Raw genomic sequence first — 19,696 nt, forward strand, 5'->3', positions numbered from 1 at the left:
GCACAAGGACAGACACAAAGACCAACAGAGGGGAAGGTAGAACCCAGAAGCAGACCCTCAAACACACAGGCACATGATCCATGACAGAGGTGGCCCACAGAGCAGTGGGGGACAGAGAGAGTCTTCAATAAGTAATTTTGGGACAAAATTGAGTACCCATGTGGAAAACATGAAATGGACCTCTACCTCTGCCATATGCAGCAACACTTACTCTCTGCAGGCCTCCCAGAGGGTCTGGAACCAAGAACTGGAGAGCTATCGGAACTGTGGCAGCTCCTCTGTCCCCAGCCCACTTTTCCTCCTCCCCTCCTGATGTTTACAGAGCTCATTTTAGACACTGGGCACTGTGCTAAGGGCTTTTTTGCATTCTCATTGAGTCTCCACAGCATTCCTCTGAGGCCAATATGATGACCCCATTTTACAGCTGAGGAAACTGAGACTCAGAGATTCAGTCATTTTCCCAAGGGTATATAAATTACAGGATGTGGGGTTGGGATTTGATCCCAAACAGGCCAGTTCCAGAGCCCACTGTGTTACAGCACCTGATATGGTTTGGCTGTGTCCCCACCCAAATCTCAACTTGAATTGTACCTCCCAGAATTCCCACACGTTTTGGGAGGGACCCAGCGGGAGGTAACTGACTCATGCAGGCTGGTCTTTCCCATGCTAGTCTCATGATTGTGAATACGTCTCATGAGATCTGATGTGTCTTATCAGGGCTTTCTGCTTTTGCTTCTTCCTCGTTTTCTCTTGCCGCCGCCGTGTAAGAAGTGCCTTTTGCCTCCCATAGTGATTCTGAGGTCTCCCCAGCCATGTGGAACTGTAAGTCCAATTAAACTTCTTTTTCTTCCCAGTCTTGGGTATGTCTTTATCAGCAGTGTGAAAATGGACTAATACAGCACCCCTTCTGGAAACAGAAGTTCAATGTGATAGGGGTCTGTGGTATTGGGGTGGGGGGCTTGTGGTGTGGAGGCTGGAAAGTGAAGGAGAGGGGTGGGAGGAGTTCCCAGAGAGGGGGGTAGAAGCAGACCATCGAGGGCATAGAATGCCAATCAGGAAGCTGCCCCTCCTTCTTCAGGGAGGAGAGAGTGGGAGGGTTGGAAAGTGAGAGAGTCACACTGGCTCCTCCACTGCAATTCCCCTCATCACCACTTAGACTATCCCAGCACCCCAAGCCAGCAGTTCTGCAAGAAGGCTGTTCAGACACAGGCCACTCCCTGCCAGCCTTCATCCTTGTCTCTTAGGCCTTAGAAGTGGCCCAGTTACATCTTCCCCTCTGTAATGCCAGAATCTGGCCTCACTGAATGCTGCATCAGGGTGAAGTGGAGAACCAGGAGGTAGGCTAGCCAAAGCAGTTAGAATGTTCCAGTTGGAAAAAAAAAAAAAAAAAGCAGAAACCTACTGGATTGGCTAATGCCCTACAGTGAGAATTTGATGTTTCTAACACTGAAAATTAGAAATGCCACCAGGGTTTAGGAGGACCTGGAATCAGGAATTAAAGATCCCATGGTAAATGAGAGGCTCCTCTTCTTCATCCTAAGCCCCTCTTCTTTCTTTTTCTGTTTTAATTTTTATTTATTTATTTTTTTTTTTTTTGAGACAGGGTCTCACTCTGTTACCCAGGCTGGAGTGCAATGGCACGATCTGAGCTCACGGCAACCTCTGCCTCCCAGGTTCAAATGATTCTCCTGCCTCAGCCTCCCGAGTAGCTGGGATTACAGGTGCCTGCCACCATGCCCAGCTAATTTTTGTATTTTTAATAGAGATGGGTTTCACCATGTTGGTCAGGCTGGTCTCGAACTCCTGACCTCGAGTGATCTGAGTGCCTTGACCTCCCAAAGTGCCAAGATTGCAGGAGTGAGCCACCACACCTAGCCCTTCTTTCTTTCTTAATCAGGGTTCATGTGGTCAATCCTCTCTGACGCTCCTGCAGTCCTCTGCCTCTCCAGCCACCTATGTGCGGATGAGCCCCACATCTCTGGTTCTAGCCTGGTCTGCTCTGGAATCTCACACAAAAACACCTCCTGAACATGGTCATTGGGATATTCCACTAGCTCCTCAAATTTAGCATGTCCCAAACTCAACTCAGCCCCCTCCCCTGAAAGTGGTCTTCTTATCCTATGTTCCCCTGCAGTGGGTATATGATAGTGCCACTATGACAGTTGACCCAGTAACCAATGCCAAAAATCAGAGAGTTGCCCTGGACAACTTCCCCTCACTCGCACATTCACTATTCAGCAAGACCAGTTAGTTCTTTCTCTTAAATGGCCTTCACATCTGCCCTTTCCTCTAAGTCTCCACAGCTACCACCTTAAACATCTTTCACATGGAAAACTGCCATAGCTTCCTTACAGATCTCTCCCACTTCAGTCTTAAAATACAAAGTAGGTGTGCCATTCCTCTGTTTAAAACCCTTCTGTTACTAGGATAAAGATAGATAATGGTTCAATGGGATAGAATTGAGATTCCAGAAATAAGCCCATATATTTATGGTCAATAGATTGTCAACAGGGGTACCACAATGATTCAATGGGAGAAAGTTTAGATTTTTCAACAAACGGTGCTGGGACAACTGTGTATCCACGTGCAAAAGAATGAAGTTAGACCCCTACCTAACACTGTAAACAAAAATTAACTCAAAATTGATCAAAGATCTAAATGTAAGGACTAAAATTATACAACTTTTAGGGGGAAAATGTAGATATAAAATCTTTGTGACTCTGGATTAGGTAATAGCTTCTCATATATAACATCAAAGCACAACCAGGCCAAGGAAAAATGGATAAATCGGACTTCATCAAAACTTTTTAAATTTGTGCCTCAAAGGACAGTATTGAGAAAGTGAAAACGTCTGCACATCATATATATAAGAGTCTAGTATCCAGAATATACAAAGAAATATTACGATTCAACAATACAAGACACAAATGAACTAATTATTTTTTTGTTTTTTTTTTTTTTGAGACAGAGTCTTGCTAGTCGCCCAGGCTGGAGTGCAGTGGCGCGATCTCAGCTCACTGCAAGCTTCACCTCCCAGGTTCACGCCATTCTCCTGCCTCAGCCTCCCGAGTAGCTGGGACTACAGGTGCCCGCCACCACACCCGGCTAATTTTTTGTATTTTTAGTAGAGATGGGGTTTCACCATGTTAGCCAAGATGGTCTTGATCTCCTGACCTCGTGTCTGCCCGCCTCAGCCTCCCAAAGTGCTGGGATTACAGGCGTGAGCCACCGCGCCCGGCCCACTTGGGGCATCCTTTTCTAACACAGGTGCTCATAGGCAGTCCTGGGGCTGACTATACTCCTTTTGTTTCAGGGGATGGAGGTACCTGGGCACCAGGCCATTTCCTTTCCTAGATTGTGGGCCCCATCTGTCAAGAACCATGTCAGAACAGCTCAATGTGGGGTTCCCAGCATTTAGCCTAGGGGCTGGTGCACAGCAGACACTTGACGTCCATAAAACAAAGGAATGAGTGAATGTCTGGAGGATGAGAGAGGAGTGGCAGGAAAGAGGACAGGAAGATGGGTGGGCTGGGGGCTTCAGGAACTGGGCTGGAGGCAGAAAGACGAGACAGTACAGCGAGGTAGCTCAGACTGTGGATTCAGGAGCCAGACCCTCATCCCCATCACTTACTAGCTGTGTGACCTTCAGGAAGTTACTTCACCTCTCTGTGCCTCAATTTGTTGATCTGTAAAAATAGAGCTAAGAATAGCACCTCCCTCAAGGGATTGTAAGAGAATTCACTGGGCTAATATTTGCAAAAGGCATAGATAGCAGTATACAAGTGTTCATTAATCAAAGAAATACATACATGCATGCATACATACATACACAAACAAACAAATGAATAAATACAATAAAGGAAAGATGAATAACTTTGTTTCTCTTTCAAAGCCAGGACAAAATGCGGCAGAATGTGGTACTGGGGTTCCTTATGCAAGTGGTGGAAAGGCAGTGTAGCGCTTTGACTCTGAAAGTACATAGGTTTAAGGGCATCAAGACAAATGCCCCAGCTGTCAAGAACTTCTAGACTAGAGGGTATTGCATTAGCATACTGTTAGTTAAGGAGTTATAGCTCTTTGGATACCAGCTTCTGCACAATAAAATAATTTTTAAAACATTTTAAAAACCCGATTAAAACATAATGCTGTGTTTAGTTACTGCCACAAAATGTTGTGTTTGCAAATTACAACCTAGCAGATTTAATTTACTTTCTGCTGACACCCGTATTAGACATGATGGACCAGGCAAGCACAGAAAGGCTGCAGGCTGCAGAGCAGCGCTGCAGGAACTGGAGCTTGCGGCTCCACCATGGAGCATCTGTGGAGGAGGCGGCATGGCCAGGCCTCTTCGCTCCCACCACTAGGTCCTGAGGGTCTCACTAATGGTCTGTCACTATGGTCCTTCCCATAGGCTCTCTGCACCATAGAGGGTTTGGGGCTTGGCAGGACACTGTACGCTGAGAACAGAGACTGAAAAGGTGATCCAGGGCCAAGTTCAGCCACCTCATTGTTTGCCTGGCTCACACCAAGATTTCAAAAAATTTGAGCCAACCTTTTTTTTTTTTTAGTGCAGTGGGGCAATCTCGGCTCACTGCAATCTCTGCCTCCCCGGATCAAGTGATTCTCTTGCCTCAGCCTTCCGAGTAGCTGGCATTACAGGCATGTGCCACCATGCCCAGCTAATTTTTGTATTTTTAATAGAAACGGGGTTTCACCATGTTGGCCAGGCTGGACTCAAACTTCTGACCTCAGGTGATCCACCCACCTCGGCCTCTCAAAGTGCTGGAATTACATGCGTGAGCCACCGTGCCCAGCCTGAGCCAACATTTAAAAATCAGGAGGTACAGGCTGGGCATGGTGGCGTGTGCCTGTAATCACAGCTACTCGGAAAGCTGAGGCAGGCAAATTGCTTGAGCCTAGGAGGCGGAGGTTGCGGTAAGCTGAGATCGTGCCACTGCACTCCTGTCTGGGTGAGAGAGTGAGATTCTGTCTCAAAAAGAAAAAAAAAAAAAATCAAGAGGTACTACTTTAAAAGTCTTGATGTTTTGCTACTCTTGAAAAAATGGGGCCGGGCGCGGTGGCTCAAGCCTGTAATCCCAGCACTTTGGGAGGTCGAGACGGGCGGATCATGAGGTCAGGAGATCGAGACCATCCTGGCTAACACGGTGAAACCCCGTCTCTACTAAAAATACAAAAAAAACTAGCTGGGCGAGGTGGCAGGCGCCTGTAGTCCCAGCTACTCGGGAGGCTGAGGCAGGAGAATGGCGTAAACCCGGGAGGCGGAGCTTGCAGTGAGCTGAGATCCGGCCACTGCACTCCAGTCCGGGCGACAGAGCGAGACTCCGCCTCAAAAAAAAAAAAAAGAAAAAGAAAAAATGGGAAGAACAGGCAATACTGGGCTGTCATTGTCATGGCAACTAAAGGCTGGAGTATGAGTGGTCACGTGCCTTCTGTTTGTCACACTCTCTACCCTTCCCTACCGCCTCCCTCACATTCAGGAATCTGAGATGCACTGAAGTCCTATTTGCTGGTGCGTGTGAGCTGTTGTTTTTTCTTTGGGTGGAGAAGTATTTCCAGACTCCATAGATATCATTCCAGTACCAGCAGGAAACAGATGACACACTCAAGCTGAGTAATTGAGGAGAGTTTAGCAGTGAGGTTATTTACAAAGGTATGAACAGGGATTAAGAAAAGCAACATGGAAGGTATGATTTAGTACCCTGCGGCTAGGAACACTGGGGACTGTTACCACCCTAAATTTGAAGGGGTGCAGAGAGGGGACCTGGAGAGAGAGAGCTACTGACAGAACTGAGGCTGGGTCAAGGGCTGTGGCCAGCCCATGGGGACTTCACAGGAAGGGAACCTGGAAAATAATTTTTTAAATGTACTCCTCCTTCCCTTCAATCTCCCGTAGGGATCCCAGGGACCACACCAGCTGGAAGCTAGCAGACAGAAGGGTCCATATAAATTAGCCCCCCAGACACAGACTTGGGGTGGAGAAGCAGAGAGGATCTGAGGGAAGAGCCAAATGGAAGACAGCTAGCCTGTCACATGTCCTTCAGAAGTGGCAGGATGGCCAGGCGTGGTGGCTCACACCTGTAATCCCAGCACTTTGGGAGGCCGAGGTGGGTGGATCACTTGAGGTCAGGAGTTTGAGACCAGCCTGGGCAACATGGTGAAACCCCATCTCTATTAAAAATTATCCAGGCATGGTGAAGCAGCCTACTCCGGAGGCTGAAGCAGGACAATCACTCGAACCTGGGAGGAGGAGGTTACAGTGAGCTGAGATTGCACCACTACACTCCAGCCTGGACAATGGAGCAAGACACCATCTCAAAAAAGAAAAAAAAAATGGCAGGACAAAAAAAAATCCATACAGAGGAGTCAATGTCTAAGGACAAATGAGAGTGCATAGCTTTGTGTGGATCCTGGAATATGCATCCTGGCTGGGCGCGGTGGCTCACGCCTGTAATCCCAGCACTGTGGGAGGCTGAGGCGGGCAGATAACGAGGCCAGGAGATCGAGACCATCCTGGCTAACACAGTGAAACCCCGTCTCTACTAAAAATACAAAAAATTAGCCAGGTGTGGTGGCAGGCGCCTGTAGTCCCAGCTACTCAGGAGGCTGAGGCAGAAGAATCGCCTGAACCTGGGAGGCAGAGGTTGCAGTGAGCTGAGATCACGCCCCTGTACTCCAGCCTGGGTAACAGAGCAAGAGTCTGTCTCGAAAAAAAAAAAGAATATGCATCCTTATACAGTTAATGTGCAAATGTCTACTGTTCTCATTTGCATCACTGACTTTGCCTCCTGGGTAAGCTCGCCTCCCGTTGAGCCCCTCATGCCCCCTGTCATCCCACTATACTGTGTTTTTGTGCTATTTCCTCTTTGGGAAATGGATGGGACTTTCTATCCCCAAATGGAAATAGCATTAGAGAATCCTACCCCTCCGTCCCTCTGTGTGGGGAGGCAGAGGACAGGTGACAGCTCAGACACCAGCCTCCCCTGCACTTGCCCTCATAGACAGCTTGTCCCTTGTTTCTGCTCCTGATATCAAGCAGTATTTCAGCAAGGCAGAGCATCCCTGCTCCAGGAGGAGGGCTCTTCTACAGCCAGGAGAGAAATTCTGTTCTGGAGGCTGGGTGTGGTGGCTCACCCCTGTAATCTCAGCACTTTGGGAGGCCAAGGTGGATGGATCACTTGAGTCCAGGAGTTTGAGACCACCCTGGGTAGCACAGGGAAACCCCATGTTTGTATTTTTGTTTCTACAAAAAACTAGCTGAGCAGGTGGTGGCACACCTAGCTCCTCAAGGGGCTGAGGTGGGAGGATCATTTGAGCTGGGAAGGTCAAGGCTACAGTGAACCATGATTGTGCCATTGCACCCTAGTCTGGGTGACAGAATAAGACTCTGTCTCAAAAAATGAACAAAGAAAAGAAAATAGAAAAGAAGTTCAGTTCTGGGAGGGGGCAGGGAAGAGTCGGTAGCCCCATTTTGGCCCCAGGTTCTAGCTGCATTCTCCAATTTAGATCTACCAGGAATAAAACTGAAGCCATTGTCTCTATTTGATCTCAATCCCTTATGCCCTGTGTTGAGTGTTTTACTCCCTAGCATGACACCCCATCCTGTGTTTGAGGAATTCCCCATTCTCCAAAACTTGGAGAGAGGCAGAAGCTACGTCCCACTGTAGAAGCCCAAAGGGCCAGTTTGTTGCTTCCTCAGCCTCCCTTGCAGCCAGGGAGCAGACGCTGGGCCAGGCTCAGCCAACCAGAGGACTCTGACTCGGCAGCTAGTGGCCTGTGAGGGCAGCGGTGGCAGCAAGATCTGCTTCCAAAGTAGCAGGGGCAGTGCATGCAGGCTGGAGGGGATCGGGGATCCAGGTGGCAACAGCAACCACGATGGCAACAGCGGCGGCCATGGTGGTGGCAGCAGTGTTCTGGCCACCCCAGTTCTGTAGCCTGATTGTGGGTGTGGCTTGGCTGCATAGTCACAGAGCTCGATTTTCCAGTCCTCTTGGGGATCAGATTACTTTAGTGAATTCCTTTTCTACTGTAATCAACCTGACTCCATTTCTGTTCCGTGCAGCTTAGAACGTCTACCCAGACATGTGCATGCATGCCCCAAAAGCCAGAACCCTGGAAGAAAGAGCGGGTGAGTCCTCCGACCACTCCCCCGAGCAACCACCTCACAGCCTGTGGATCAGTTAAGACTGTCTTGATGGTAAAGAAACGAAAACAAAAACAAAATCGCAAAGTGATGAGCAATGAAGGGAATGTGTTGGTTCACCTGTGTCTGGTCAGGTGAAGCTGAATCCAGATTCTCACCAAGACACTGACTTGGCTGGGCGTGGTGGCTCACGCCTGTAATCTCAGCACTTTGGGAGCCAAGTAGGGCGGATCATGAGGTCAGGTGATCGAGACCATCCTGGCTAACACGGTGAAGCCCCGTCTCTACAAAAAAATACAAAAATTAGCCGGGCGCGGTGGCGGGTGCCTGTAGTCCCAGCTACTAGGGAGGCTGAGGCAGGAGAATGGCGTGAACCCAGGAGGCCAAGCTTGCAGTGAGTAGAGATCACGCCACTGCATTCCAGCCTGGGCGACAGAGTGAGACTCTGTCTCAAAAAAAAAAAGACACTGATTTTTCTCTACCTGTGTTTTATGTCTTTCTTGCTGTCAACTTCATTTCCAGCTCCCTCACACAGGCTCCTGCAACTCCAGGAGAAATAAAATGGCTGCAACAGTTCCTGACCTTGCATCCTCCCACACCATCCAACAAAAGGGTGTCTCTTCCAGTAGCTCCCCACACAACTCCTGAGGTGTCCAGCTGGTCCCACAGCCTGAAGCAGAGCTGCCCAGTTGAGCCCAGCTTAAACCAACCAGCCCTTAACTGATCTGCAGACACACGAATGAGAATAAGTAATTACTGTTGTAAGGCACTGAGCTTTGCGGTGGATTGTTTTGTAATAACAGCAGGTGGACACAGTCATCGGTACTGAAACTGGGAGCCTGCCATCATAAAATCCTCAAATATGAGGCATTGGGTTTGGGACCAGGCAATAAGCAACAAAGAAATATTTACAGGGGGCTGGAAAGTGGTGAGAAAACTTACAGGAAATAGGAAAAGGCAGCCTGTGTTAAGTAGTGGGAAACATTTAGTAAAACTCCTGTGTATGAAGATTTGAATGAGAACAATGTATCTAATGAAGTTTTAGAGTTGGGAGAAGATATTTAGAGGCAAAATGTCAAAAGTAGGACTTTCTTGGCTGGCCGCGGTGGCTCAGGCCTGTAATCCCAGCACTTTGGGAGGACAAGGCGGGTGGATCACCTGAGGTCAGGAGTTCGAGACCAGCCTGGCCAACACGGAGAAACCCCGTCTCTACTAAAAATATAAAAATTGGCCGGGCATGGTGGCACGGCCTGTGGTCCCAGCTACTCAGGAGGCTGATGCAGGAGAATTGCTTGAACCCAGGAGACAGAGGTTGCAGTGAGCCGAGATCATGCCACTGCACTCCAGCCTGGGTGACAGAGAGAGACTCTGTCTCAAAAAAATAAAAAAAAAAGGTAGGACTTTCTTTATGTTAGATAAATTTGAAAAGACACTACTATAAGAAGGAGATGTGCCCAGAAAAAAAAAATGGCCAATTTCACAAGCAATAATTAGGGAGAATATGGAGTCCAGAAATTGCTAGGTTGGAAAAATAAAGGTTTCTAATGTCCAGCCTCTCCAGACAGTGAAAGATTCTTACATCAAAATACAATTTGGGGACAAAAATCAAATCAAGGCCATAGATTCTTTCAGCTGACAAAAAGGCTTCTAGAAAGATTAAGAGGTATTAAGGGTATGGTCCCACAAAATTTTAACACCCCTAAAGTGCCAGTAAGTACACTGAGTCTATAGAAAGAGGCACATGTTGAGAAAGTATACCTTTGTCTTATGAAGTTGACTGGAATCAAATACATAGAAAATCTATAATGTCTTTGAGGGCTATGTACTAGCAAAAGTGCCATCAGTCTGGATGGAAAGAGGCAGAGATCTCCCCAACTTTCTTCCTGTTTTTTTTTTTTTTTTTTTTTTTTTGAGAGGGAGTCTCACTCTGTCACCTAGGCTGGAATGCAGTTGCACAATCTCGGCTCACCACAACCTCCACCTCCCAGATTGAAGCGATTCTTTTGCCTCAGCCTCCTGAGTAGCTGGACTACAGGCGCACACCATCATGCCCGGCTAATTTTTGTATTTTTAGTAGAGACAGGGTGTCATCATATTGGCCAGGCTGGTCTCGAACTCCTGACCTCGTGATCCACCCGCCTTGGCCTCCCAAAGTCCTGGGATTACAGGCATAAGCCACCTCGCCCAGCTGAGATCTCCCCAACCCTCTCTGGGAATGTAGCAACCTGAGAAAGTTAATCAGCCACAAAAAAAAAAGTGCATATTTTTCAATGCTATCTTCAAGACATGCTTCAGAATTAAGCAAGGGAGTTGTTGTAAAAGGAAGGATTTTCCAGAGGGTGGAACCAACAGCTGTAGAGAATTGACTGAGGAGTTACTCTCAAGGAGAAATCAAGGGCCTTAATCCTAGCGTAGTGAGACCTGGCAATATTTGTCCACTGGGATTTTGAAATTGCTGTTGACCAGTGACTGACTGCTATGCGTCTCCCATTCTTAACTATTTTCAAATGAGAGTGTTTATTGCAGTTATCTTATTCCTATTCTATCACTGTGTGTTGGGTGTGAGGGTGAGAAGGCAGACAATTGTCTTTCTAGTTCATAGATGTTTTAGAACCCAGAGGAGCCACATCTGGATCCGATGTAGATCACACGACTCTGAACTTTGATCCTTATGAGGATTTTAAGTCTCGATAAGATTTTGGAAGATTTCTTGGGATTGAGGTGAATGTGCTTTTCATGCAGGAGGAATTTGAACAATTGTAAGATGGCGACTCTGGTCAATTGGCTTATTGTTCCCAATCCTTCACCCCTCCCTGTGTATATGTCTGTTTTCACATGACGTTTTAGTTTCTCCCTCTAGAGGTCAAGTGCACTTCCTGCCCTTGACTTTGGGCTATCATGTGACTTGCATCAGCCAATAGAATATTAGCAAATAAGACATCCACGAAGGCTTAAAATGTGTTTGCAGGGTAGGGCTTTCGCTTTAGCCCCTCTGACATCATCATGAGATGAGCTTTTCCCGGGTAGCTGCTGTCCCTTTAGCCTGGACCTGCCTAAATGAATACACGTGGAGCAGACTTGGCCCCCAACCTGCAGAGAGAAAAACCAAGCTCCACCAGAGATGCAGTTTAAAGCTGAAGAAGGACAAATTATTATCCTTTTAATCCACTAAGTTTGCAGTTATTATTTAACAATAGCTAACTCTGCACTTGCCTCTTGCCTCTACAGTCTGCTCTCAAACTGATTGGTTTATCAGTTGAAAACATATCTGTCAGCAAACAAAAGAAAATCCCCAAAACAGTGGCTTAAATTGGAGGTTTGTTTATTCTCTCTTCTCTAGGTAGGTAATACATACAGAGAGATTTCCAGATATATCTCTGAGAGATACTCTCTATGATCTATGATATATATATCTCAAAGATATCTCTGTAAATCTTTCTCTATGTTATATATATCTTATCAGTCTTGCCTGAGATCAGTTTTATAGTCAATTCAGAAACCTAACTTTGGGATTTATTGGTCTTCCTTATTGTATCTCTGTATTTTTTTTTTTTTTGAGACGGAGTCTCGCTCTGTCGCCCAGGCTGGAGTGCAGTGGCCAGATCTCAGCTCACTGCAAGCTCCGCCTCCCGGGTTTACGCCATTCTCCTGCCTCAGCCTTCTGAGTAGCTGGGACTACAGGTGCCCGCCACCTCGCCCGGCTATTTTTTTGTATTTTTTAGTAGAGACGGGGTTTCACCGTGTTAGCCAGGATGGTCTCTATCTCCTGATCTCGTGATCTGCCCGTCTGGGCCTCCAAAGTGCTGGGATTACAGGCTTGAGCCACCGCGCCCGGCCTATATCTCTGTTTTCTAATTAATATACAAACTTACCTTTTTATTTCCTGTGTCTTTCCTTTCACTTTCCTTGAGTTTACTTTGCTTCCTTTTTTTTTTTTTTTTTTTGAGACGGAGTCTCGCTCTGTCACCCAGGCTGGAGTGCAGTGGCCGGATCTCAGCTCACTGCAAGCTCCGCCTCCCGGGTTCACGCCATTCTCCTGCCTCAGCCTCCCGAGTAGCTGGGACTACAGGCGCCGCCACCTCGCCCGGCTAGTTTTTTTTTTTTGTATTTTTAGTAGAGACGGGGTTTCACCGTGTTAGCCAGGATGGTCTCGATCTCCTGACCTTGTGATCCGCCCGTCTCGGCCTCCCAAAGTGCTAGGATTACAGGCTTGAGCCACCGCGCCCGGCCTTTGCTTCCTTTTTCTAACCTTTTAAGTGATTAACTCATTAACTTAGACCTTTCTTCTTTTATCAGAATTGTTGGATATAAATTTCCTCCTTAAAACTTTTTTTGCTGACAACACAGATTTGGAAGGTAGTGTTTTTATAATCATTCAATTATAAATATTTTAAAATTTTCATTAGGATCTCTTTTTTAACCTGTTACATATTTTTCTTTCTTTCTTTTTTTTCCCCCCTAGACAGAGTCTTGCTCTGTCGCTCAGGCTGGAGTGCCATGGCGTGATTTTGACTCACTGCAACCTCCGCCTCCTGGGTTCAAGTAATTTTCCTGCCTTAGTCTCCCGAGTAGCTGGAATTACAGGTGTGCACCACCATGCCCGGCTAATTTTTGTATTTTTATTAGAGACGGGGTTTCACCATATTGACCAGGCGGGTCTCAAACCTGACCTGGTGATCCACCCACCTCAGCCTCCCAAAGTGCTGGGATTACAGGCATGAGCCACCGTGCCCGGCCACATGTTACTTATTTCCTTCCTTGCTTGCTTGCTTGCTTTCTCTCTCTCTCTCTCTTTTTCTTTCTTTTTTAATTCTTTACCTGTTACTTATTTTCATGTGTGTTGTTAAGTGTCCAAATAGGGAATATTTTGTATTATTTTGTTGTCAATTCCTTACTGAATTCCACTGAGGTAAGAGACACAACCCAGGTGATTTTATTTCTTTGAAATTTTTGGGGGGTTGCTTTATGGCCTACCACACAATTTTTATAACTGTTCTAAACATGTCATATACTAAAATGATGTACATTATCCAGTTCTTCTGTGCAGAGTTCTACCTATATCCTCTCTCAGTCTGTTTGTGCTGCTGTAACAAAATACCTGAGACTGGGTAATTTATAAAATAGCATTCATTTATTGCTCACAGTTATGGAAGCTGGAAGGTCCATAACCATGAGCCAGTTACTGATCAAGGTGCCAACATGTTTTGTGTCTGGTGAGGGCCCAGCCTTGACTTCCAAGATGGCACCCTGAAAGCTGAGTCCTCCAGAGAGGAGGACAGTGGTGTCCTCACATGGTGGGAGGGATGGAAGGGGCAGAAAGGGTAAAACAGGGTGAACAGCTTCCATGCAGTTCTTTTATAAGGTCATTAATCCCATTCATGAGGGTGGGTCCCTCATGACAAATCACCTTCTCAAGGGCCCCACCTTCTAATATTATCACCTTGGAGATTAGGTTTCAACATGCAAATATTGGAGGGACACATACACTGAAACCATAGCAACTAATGAGTTGCATAATCTCCATACGAGAGTGAATTTGTCTATTTCTTCTTATAGTTGTATCAATATTTATATGATAGTTTGAAGCTATATATATATATATATATTTGAGACATAGTTTCACTCTTGTTGCCCAGGCTGGAGTGCAATGGCACGATATCAGCTCACTGCAACCTCCATCTCTTGGGTTTGAGTGATTCTCCTACCTTAGCCTCCCAAGTAGCTGGGATTACATGCGTGCACCACTGTGCTTGGCTAATTTTTGTATTTTTTGTAGAGACGGAGTTTCACCATGTTGACCAGGCTGATCTTAAACTCCTCACCTCATGTGATCCACCCACCTCAGCCTCCCAAAGTGCTGGGATTACAGGAGTGAGCCACTACACCCAGCCTGAAGCTGTATTTTTATATGGATACGATTTAGGAGTATTATGTACTCCTGGTGAGCTTAACCTTTTCTCATTATAAATCACCTATTTGTATTACTCATCTTTTGCTAAGTTAGGCCATAGTAACAGCATGATAGCATGAATCATTCACTCGCTCTTAAAGTGCCCACCTGGAAATGATGCATGTTTTATAATACATTAGTGAGGCCGCGCACAGTGACTCATGCCTGTAATTCCAGCAGTTTGGGAGGCCAAGGCGGGCGGATCACCTGAGGTCAGGAGTTTGAGACCAGCCTGACCAACATGGAGAAACCCCATCTCCACTAAAAGTACAAAATTAGCTGGGCATTGTGGCGCACACCTGTAATTCTGGCTACTTGGGAGGCTGAGGCAGGAGAATCGCTTGAACCCAGAAGGCGGAGGTTGTGGTGAGCCAAGATTGTGCCACTCTACTCCAGCCTGGCAACAAGAGCGAAACTCTGTCTCAAAAAATAATAAAAATACATTAGTGAAAGAAAGCTACCTGAGCACATCTACCTTCAAAAATTTCTGCAGCTTATAAACGGTTAATTTCTCACTTACGTTATATGACTTTTGTGTGTCATTTGTGGCACTATCCATTCTTTTTTTTTTTTTGAGACGGAGTCTCGCTGGTTGCCCAGGCTGGAGTGCAGTGGCGCGATCTCGGCTCACTGCAAGCTCCGCCTCCCAGGTTCACACCATTCTCCTGCATCAGCCTCCCGAGCAGCTGGGACCACAGGTGCCCTCCACCACGCCCAGCTAATTTTTTTGTGTTTTTTAGTAGAGACAGGGTTTCACCATGTTAGCCAGGATGGTCTCGATCTCCTGACCTCATGTTCCACCCGTCTTGGCCTCCCAAAGTGCTGGGATTATAGGCATGAGCCACCGCGCCCAGTCTCCATTCTTTATTCTATATTATCTTCATCCGGGGACCCAGGAAGGAAGAATAATCAGTCCCACCCAGGACATGCTCTTCTTGTGGCAGAGGGAAAGAGCAATGGTTCTGAAAGCTGTGCTCCGGAGTGCACACATAACCTCCACTCACATTTCAGTGACCAAGCCTGACATCCATGGGATGGGAAGCAAAGCCTCTCACAGGAATGGCCACCGAATTATTGAAAACAATATAAGCTACCACATATTTCTAGAAATGCTTTTTGTTTTAGAGTCTATTTATCCAATGTTTTTTGGTTTTTGAGACTGAATCTCACTCTGTTGCCCAGGCTGGATGGAGTGCAGTGATGTGAACATAGCTCACTGCAGCCTCAAACTCCTGGGCTCAAGCGATTCTCCAACCTGGACTACAGGTGTCACCACACTGGCTTTTTTTTTTTTTTTTTTTGGAGATAGGGTCTTACTCTATTGCCCAAGCTGTAATGCAGTGGTGCAATCATGGCACCCTGTGGCCTTGATCTCCTGGGCTCAAGTAATCCTTCCACCTCAGCCTCTCAAGTAGCTGAGACCACAGATGTGTGCCACCATATTTGGCTAATTTGTTTATTTCTTGAAGAGAGAGCATCTCACTATGTTGCTCAGGCTGAAATTTTTTAATTTTATAGAGACAGGGTCTCACTATATTGCCCAGGCTGGTTTCAAACTCCTGGACTTAAGTGATCCTCTCACCTAGGCCTTCCAAAGAGCTGGAATTAGGGGTATGAGCTGCCACAACCATCCTTATTTATCAGATGTTAATATAATTTAACCAGCACAGAATCTCTTTTGCCATTCCTTTACCTCAATTTTTCTTTTTTTCCTTTTCTTTCTTTTTTTCTCCTTTTTTGAGATGGGTCTCACTCTGTTGCTCAGGCTCAAGTGCAGTGGCATGGTCATGGCCCACTGCAGCCTCAACCTCCTGGGCTCAGGTGATCCTTCCACCTCAGTCTCCCAAGTAGCTGGCATTACAGGTGTGTACCACCACACCATTTTTTGTAGAGATGGGGTTTCACCATGTTGCCTTGGCTAGTCTTAAACACCTGGGCTCAAGTGATCCACCTGCTTCCCAAAGTATCAGGCCTCTGAGCCCAAGCCAAGCCATTGCATCCCCTGTGACTTGCACGTATATGCCCAGATGGCCTGAACTAACTGAAGAATCACAAAAGAAGTGAAAATGCTGGCTGGGTGCGGTGGTTCAAGCCTGTAATCCCAGCCCTTTGGGAGGCCGAGACCGGTGGATCATGAGGTCAGGAGGTCGAGACCATCCTGGCTAACATGGTGAAACCCCGTCTCTACTAAAAAATACAAAAACAAAAACTAGCTGGGCGAGGTGGCGGGCGCCTGTAGTCCCAGCTACTCGGGAGGCTGAGGCAGGAGAATGGCGTAAACCCGGGAGGCAGAGCTTGCAGTGAGCTGAGATCAAGCCACTGCACTCCAGACTGGGCGACAGAGCGAGACTCCGTCTCAAAAAAACAAAAAAAGAAGTGAAAATGCCCTGTCTCGCCTTCACTGATGACATTCCACCACAAAAGAAGTGAAAATGGCCGGTCCTTGTCTTAAGCAATGACATTACCTTGTGAAATTCGTTTTTCTGGCTCATCCTGGCTCAAAAAGCTCCCCCACTGAGCACCTTGTGACCCCCACTCCTGCCTGCCAGAGAACAACCCCCCTTTGACTGGAATTTTCCTTTACCTACCCAAATCCTATAAAACAGCCCCATCCTTATCTCCCTTCGCTGACTCTCTTTTCTGACTCAGCCCGCCTGCACCCAGGTGATTAAAAAGCTTTATTGCTCACACAAAGCCTGTTTGGTGGTCTCTTCACACGGACGCGGACGCACATGACACAAAGTGCTAGGATTACAGGTGGGAGCCACCATGCCCGACCTCAAATTTTCTTTAGGTTTGTGTTTTAAATAGTGTATAACTAGATTTTTTTTTTTTAATCTCATGTTTCCACTTCATCCTCGCAAGTTGCTGGGATTACAGTCGCCCACCACCACGCTTGGCTAATTTTTTTGTTTTTGTTTTGTTTCGTTTTGTTTTGAGATGGAGTCTTGTTCTGTCGCCAGGCTGGAGTTCAGTGGCACAATCTCGGCTTGCTGCAGCCTCTGCCCCCGCCCCAGGTTCCAGAGATTCTTCTACCTTAGCCTCCTGGGTAGCTGGGATTACAGGCACGCACCACCACACCCAGCTAATTTTTGTATTTTTAGTAGAGACAGGGTTTCATCATGTTGACCAGGCTGGTCTCGAACTCCTGACCTCAGGTGATCTGCCCACCTCAGCCTCCCAAAGTGCTGGGATTACAGGCAGCAGCCACTACACCCGGCCATTTTTTTTCTTTCTCTCTCTCTTTTTTTTTTTTTTTGTATTTTTAGTAGAGATGGGATTTCACCATGTTGGCCAGGCTGGCCTTGAACTCCTGACCTCAGGTGATCTGCCCGCCTCAGCCTCCCAAAGTGCTGGGATTATAGGCATGAGCTGCCATGCCCGGCTGCCTGGCAATTTTTCAAGGGTTTCTTGATACTTGTGCTTTTAGCCCCTTTGTTTTTCTAAGCATGCTTGTTTTATATTCTGGTTCTAAAATATCGAATAAAGCTGGTGTGGATCCACCTCTACTGCTTGTCTTCTCTGCTTATTTCCTCAGGGGGTTTGTGGTTTCTGGTTGTGAGTTCATATTTATTTAGAACCCTATCTGTGGGAATTCTTGGAAGCCTGAGTTGCCAGCAGGTTCTTTCAGAGATTTGTGTTTTGGCCAAATACTGTAGGCACCACCTACCCAGGTTCATTTCAAATTAAAATGTTCAGATTGTGGGCTTTTGAACTATGCAAATTGTGTGGCCATGTGATAGCCAGACTTTTTAGCCATGAATCCTCCAGGGGAATGATTTCCCCTTCTGCTCAGAACCAAGGCACAGAGAGACATCTTTAACTGCTGCCTACTTCTGTATGGCAGATTTTTTCCCCTATAGTTTATCGTTCACCTGAGGACATATTTCTTCTTGAGTCCCAACCTGATGTTGCAATTTGACTTTAATCCTGTCTGGACCCAGGTGAATGCTCCTATAGTTGGTAGCAGTATCAGTGTTTACCTATCTCCAGAGATAATTTTGAAAATATTTGTCAGTACAGGGCATGCACCAATGGATCAGAACAGATGCAGACTTTACCTCTGCATAATTTCTGAACATCAGTTGTTTGACTTCCCAGGCCTGTGTTCCTGTTTTCCTCCTAGCTTCAGATAATTTTCCTGATTTTTTTTTGCAAGTGTATCCATGAGTTTAAGAGGGTATTCTAAATATTTCTTCTAGCAATTTTATATATTTTGTTGCAGTAATATTTGGAAATATATAGTCCTCAATATTGCCAGAAATAAAGTCCAAGTAAGAAGTTTATTTGTCTCATGCAACAAAACATTTAAGGGTGTCCAAAGCTGGAACTGTGGCCTAATGTCATATGGAAACTAGGTTCTCTCAATCTTCCTGCTTTGCCAGCCTTAGCATTTACTTACCACTTCATAGGTACATGATGGCAGTTGAACTTCTCAACTTCAGGTCTGCTTAGAGGCAGGAATAAAAGTGGCAAAACACTTAAAGAGTATACTCAACTAGGCTGGGCGCAGTTGCTCACACCTGTAATCCCAGCACTTTGGAGGCCAAGGTGGGTGGATCATGAGGTCAGGAGGTTGAGACCAGCCTGGCCAAGATGATGAAACACCGTCTCTACTAAAAATACAAAAATTAGCCTGGCGTGCTGGCGGGCACCTGTAGTCTCAGCTACTCGGGAGGCTGAGGCAGGAGAATTGTTTGAACCTGGGAGGTGGAGGTTGCAGTGAGCCGAGATTGCGCCACTGCACTCCAGCCTGGGCAACAGAGCAAGACTTTGTCTCAGAAAAAAAAAAAAAAAAAAAGGCTGGGGGGCTGGAGCATACATGTTTGAAGTAGAATCTTTGTCAAGCTGTTCTGCATCCATTCCCATTTCTGTGCTTCCATATTTGTTTTCTTTCATTTTGTTTTCTAGAAATTTTTTTCTTTTCTTTTCTTTCTTTTTTTTTTTTTTTTAGGATTCTCTCTAGGAAAGCTACACTCCTGTGTCCTAGGGCCCAACAACAAGCAAGACAAGCATAATAGCTGGGAAACCAATCAGCTTAAACTAAGACAGACAATTATCAAAAGGGCATGTCTAGCCCGTGAGAACATCCACCCTAAATCCAGAAGGCATTATGACCACATCTCTTCAGCTGCCAGGATTTCAGGTATAAATTAGTTCTTCTACAAAGAGGGCACTTGGTCTGTAAATGGGTCCAAAGGTAAGAGTCCCACTGCTAAAGACCTATCTCTCTTCTACACTAACATGGTGGGGCAGGGGGGAAGAAAGGGGCGAGAAGAGGTATGGAGGGTTTTGGGAAGGAGTGGGAGAACTGGAGGCTAGAGAGATCGTTTCTGTCCCACCATCTGTGTGACCCCAGTGCCCAGCACAACGCAGCCCACGGAAAGGCACTGGTCCTTTCATTGAACATTTACTGAACATCTACTACATGCCAAAAAGCTGGATGGGTGCTGTGGAGGCAGAAATGGATTTGGAGATAATCTCCACCTGGCAAACTGAGGTCAAGGTTTTCGTTTGTTTGTTTAGAGAAGAGACGGAGGTCAAGGTGTTTTTGTTTTGTTGTTGTTGTTGTTAAGAGTCTTGCT

General features: G+C 46.4%; 1 long non-coding RNA gene across 1 annotated transcript; it reads left to right on the forward strand.

Moving 5' to 3' along the window:
• The first annotated feature begins 681 nt into the window (after positions 1-681).
• Positions 682-19,343, forward strand: LOC117071358. The gene is made up of 3 exons (XR_004432257.1): positions 682-822; positions 8,081-8,146; positions 19,066-19,343. It is a non-coding gene; the product is annotated as an uncharacterized LOC117071358 (long non-coding RNA).
• Positions 19,344-19,696: the final 353 nt, after the last annotated feature.

This window comes from Trachypithecus francoisi, unplaced genomic scaffold (genome assembly GCF_009764315.1).
Source record: "Trachypithecus francoisi isolate TF-2019V2 unplaced genomic scaffold, Tfra_2.0 Contig01585, whole genome shotgun sequence".
Lineage (NCBI taxonomy): Eukaryota > Metazoa > Chordata > Mammalia > Primates > Cercopithecidae > Trachypithecus > Trachypithecus francoisi.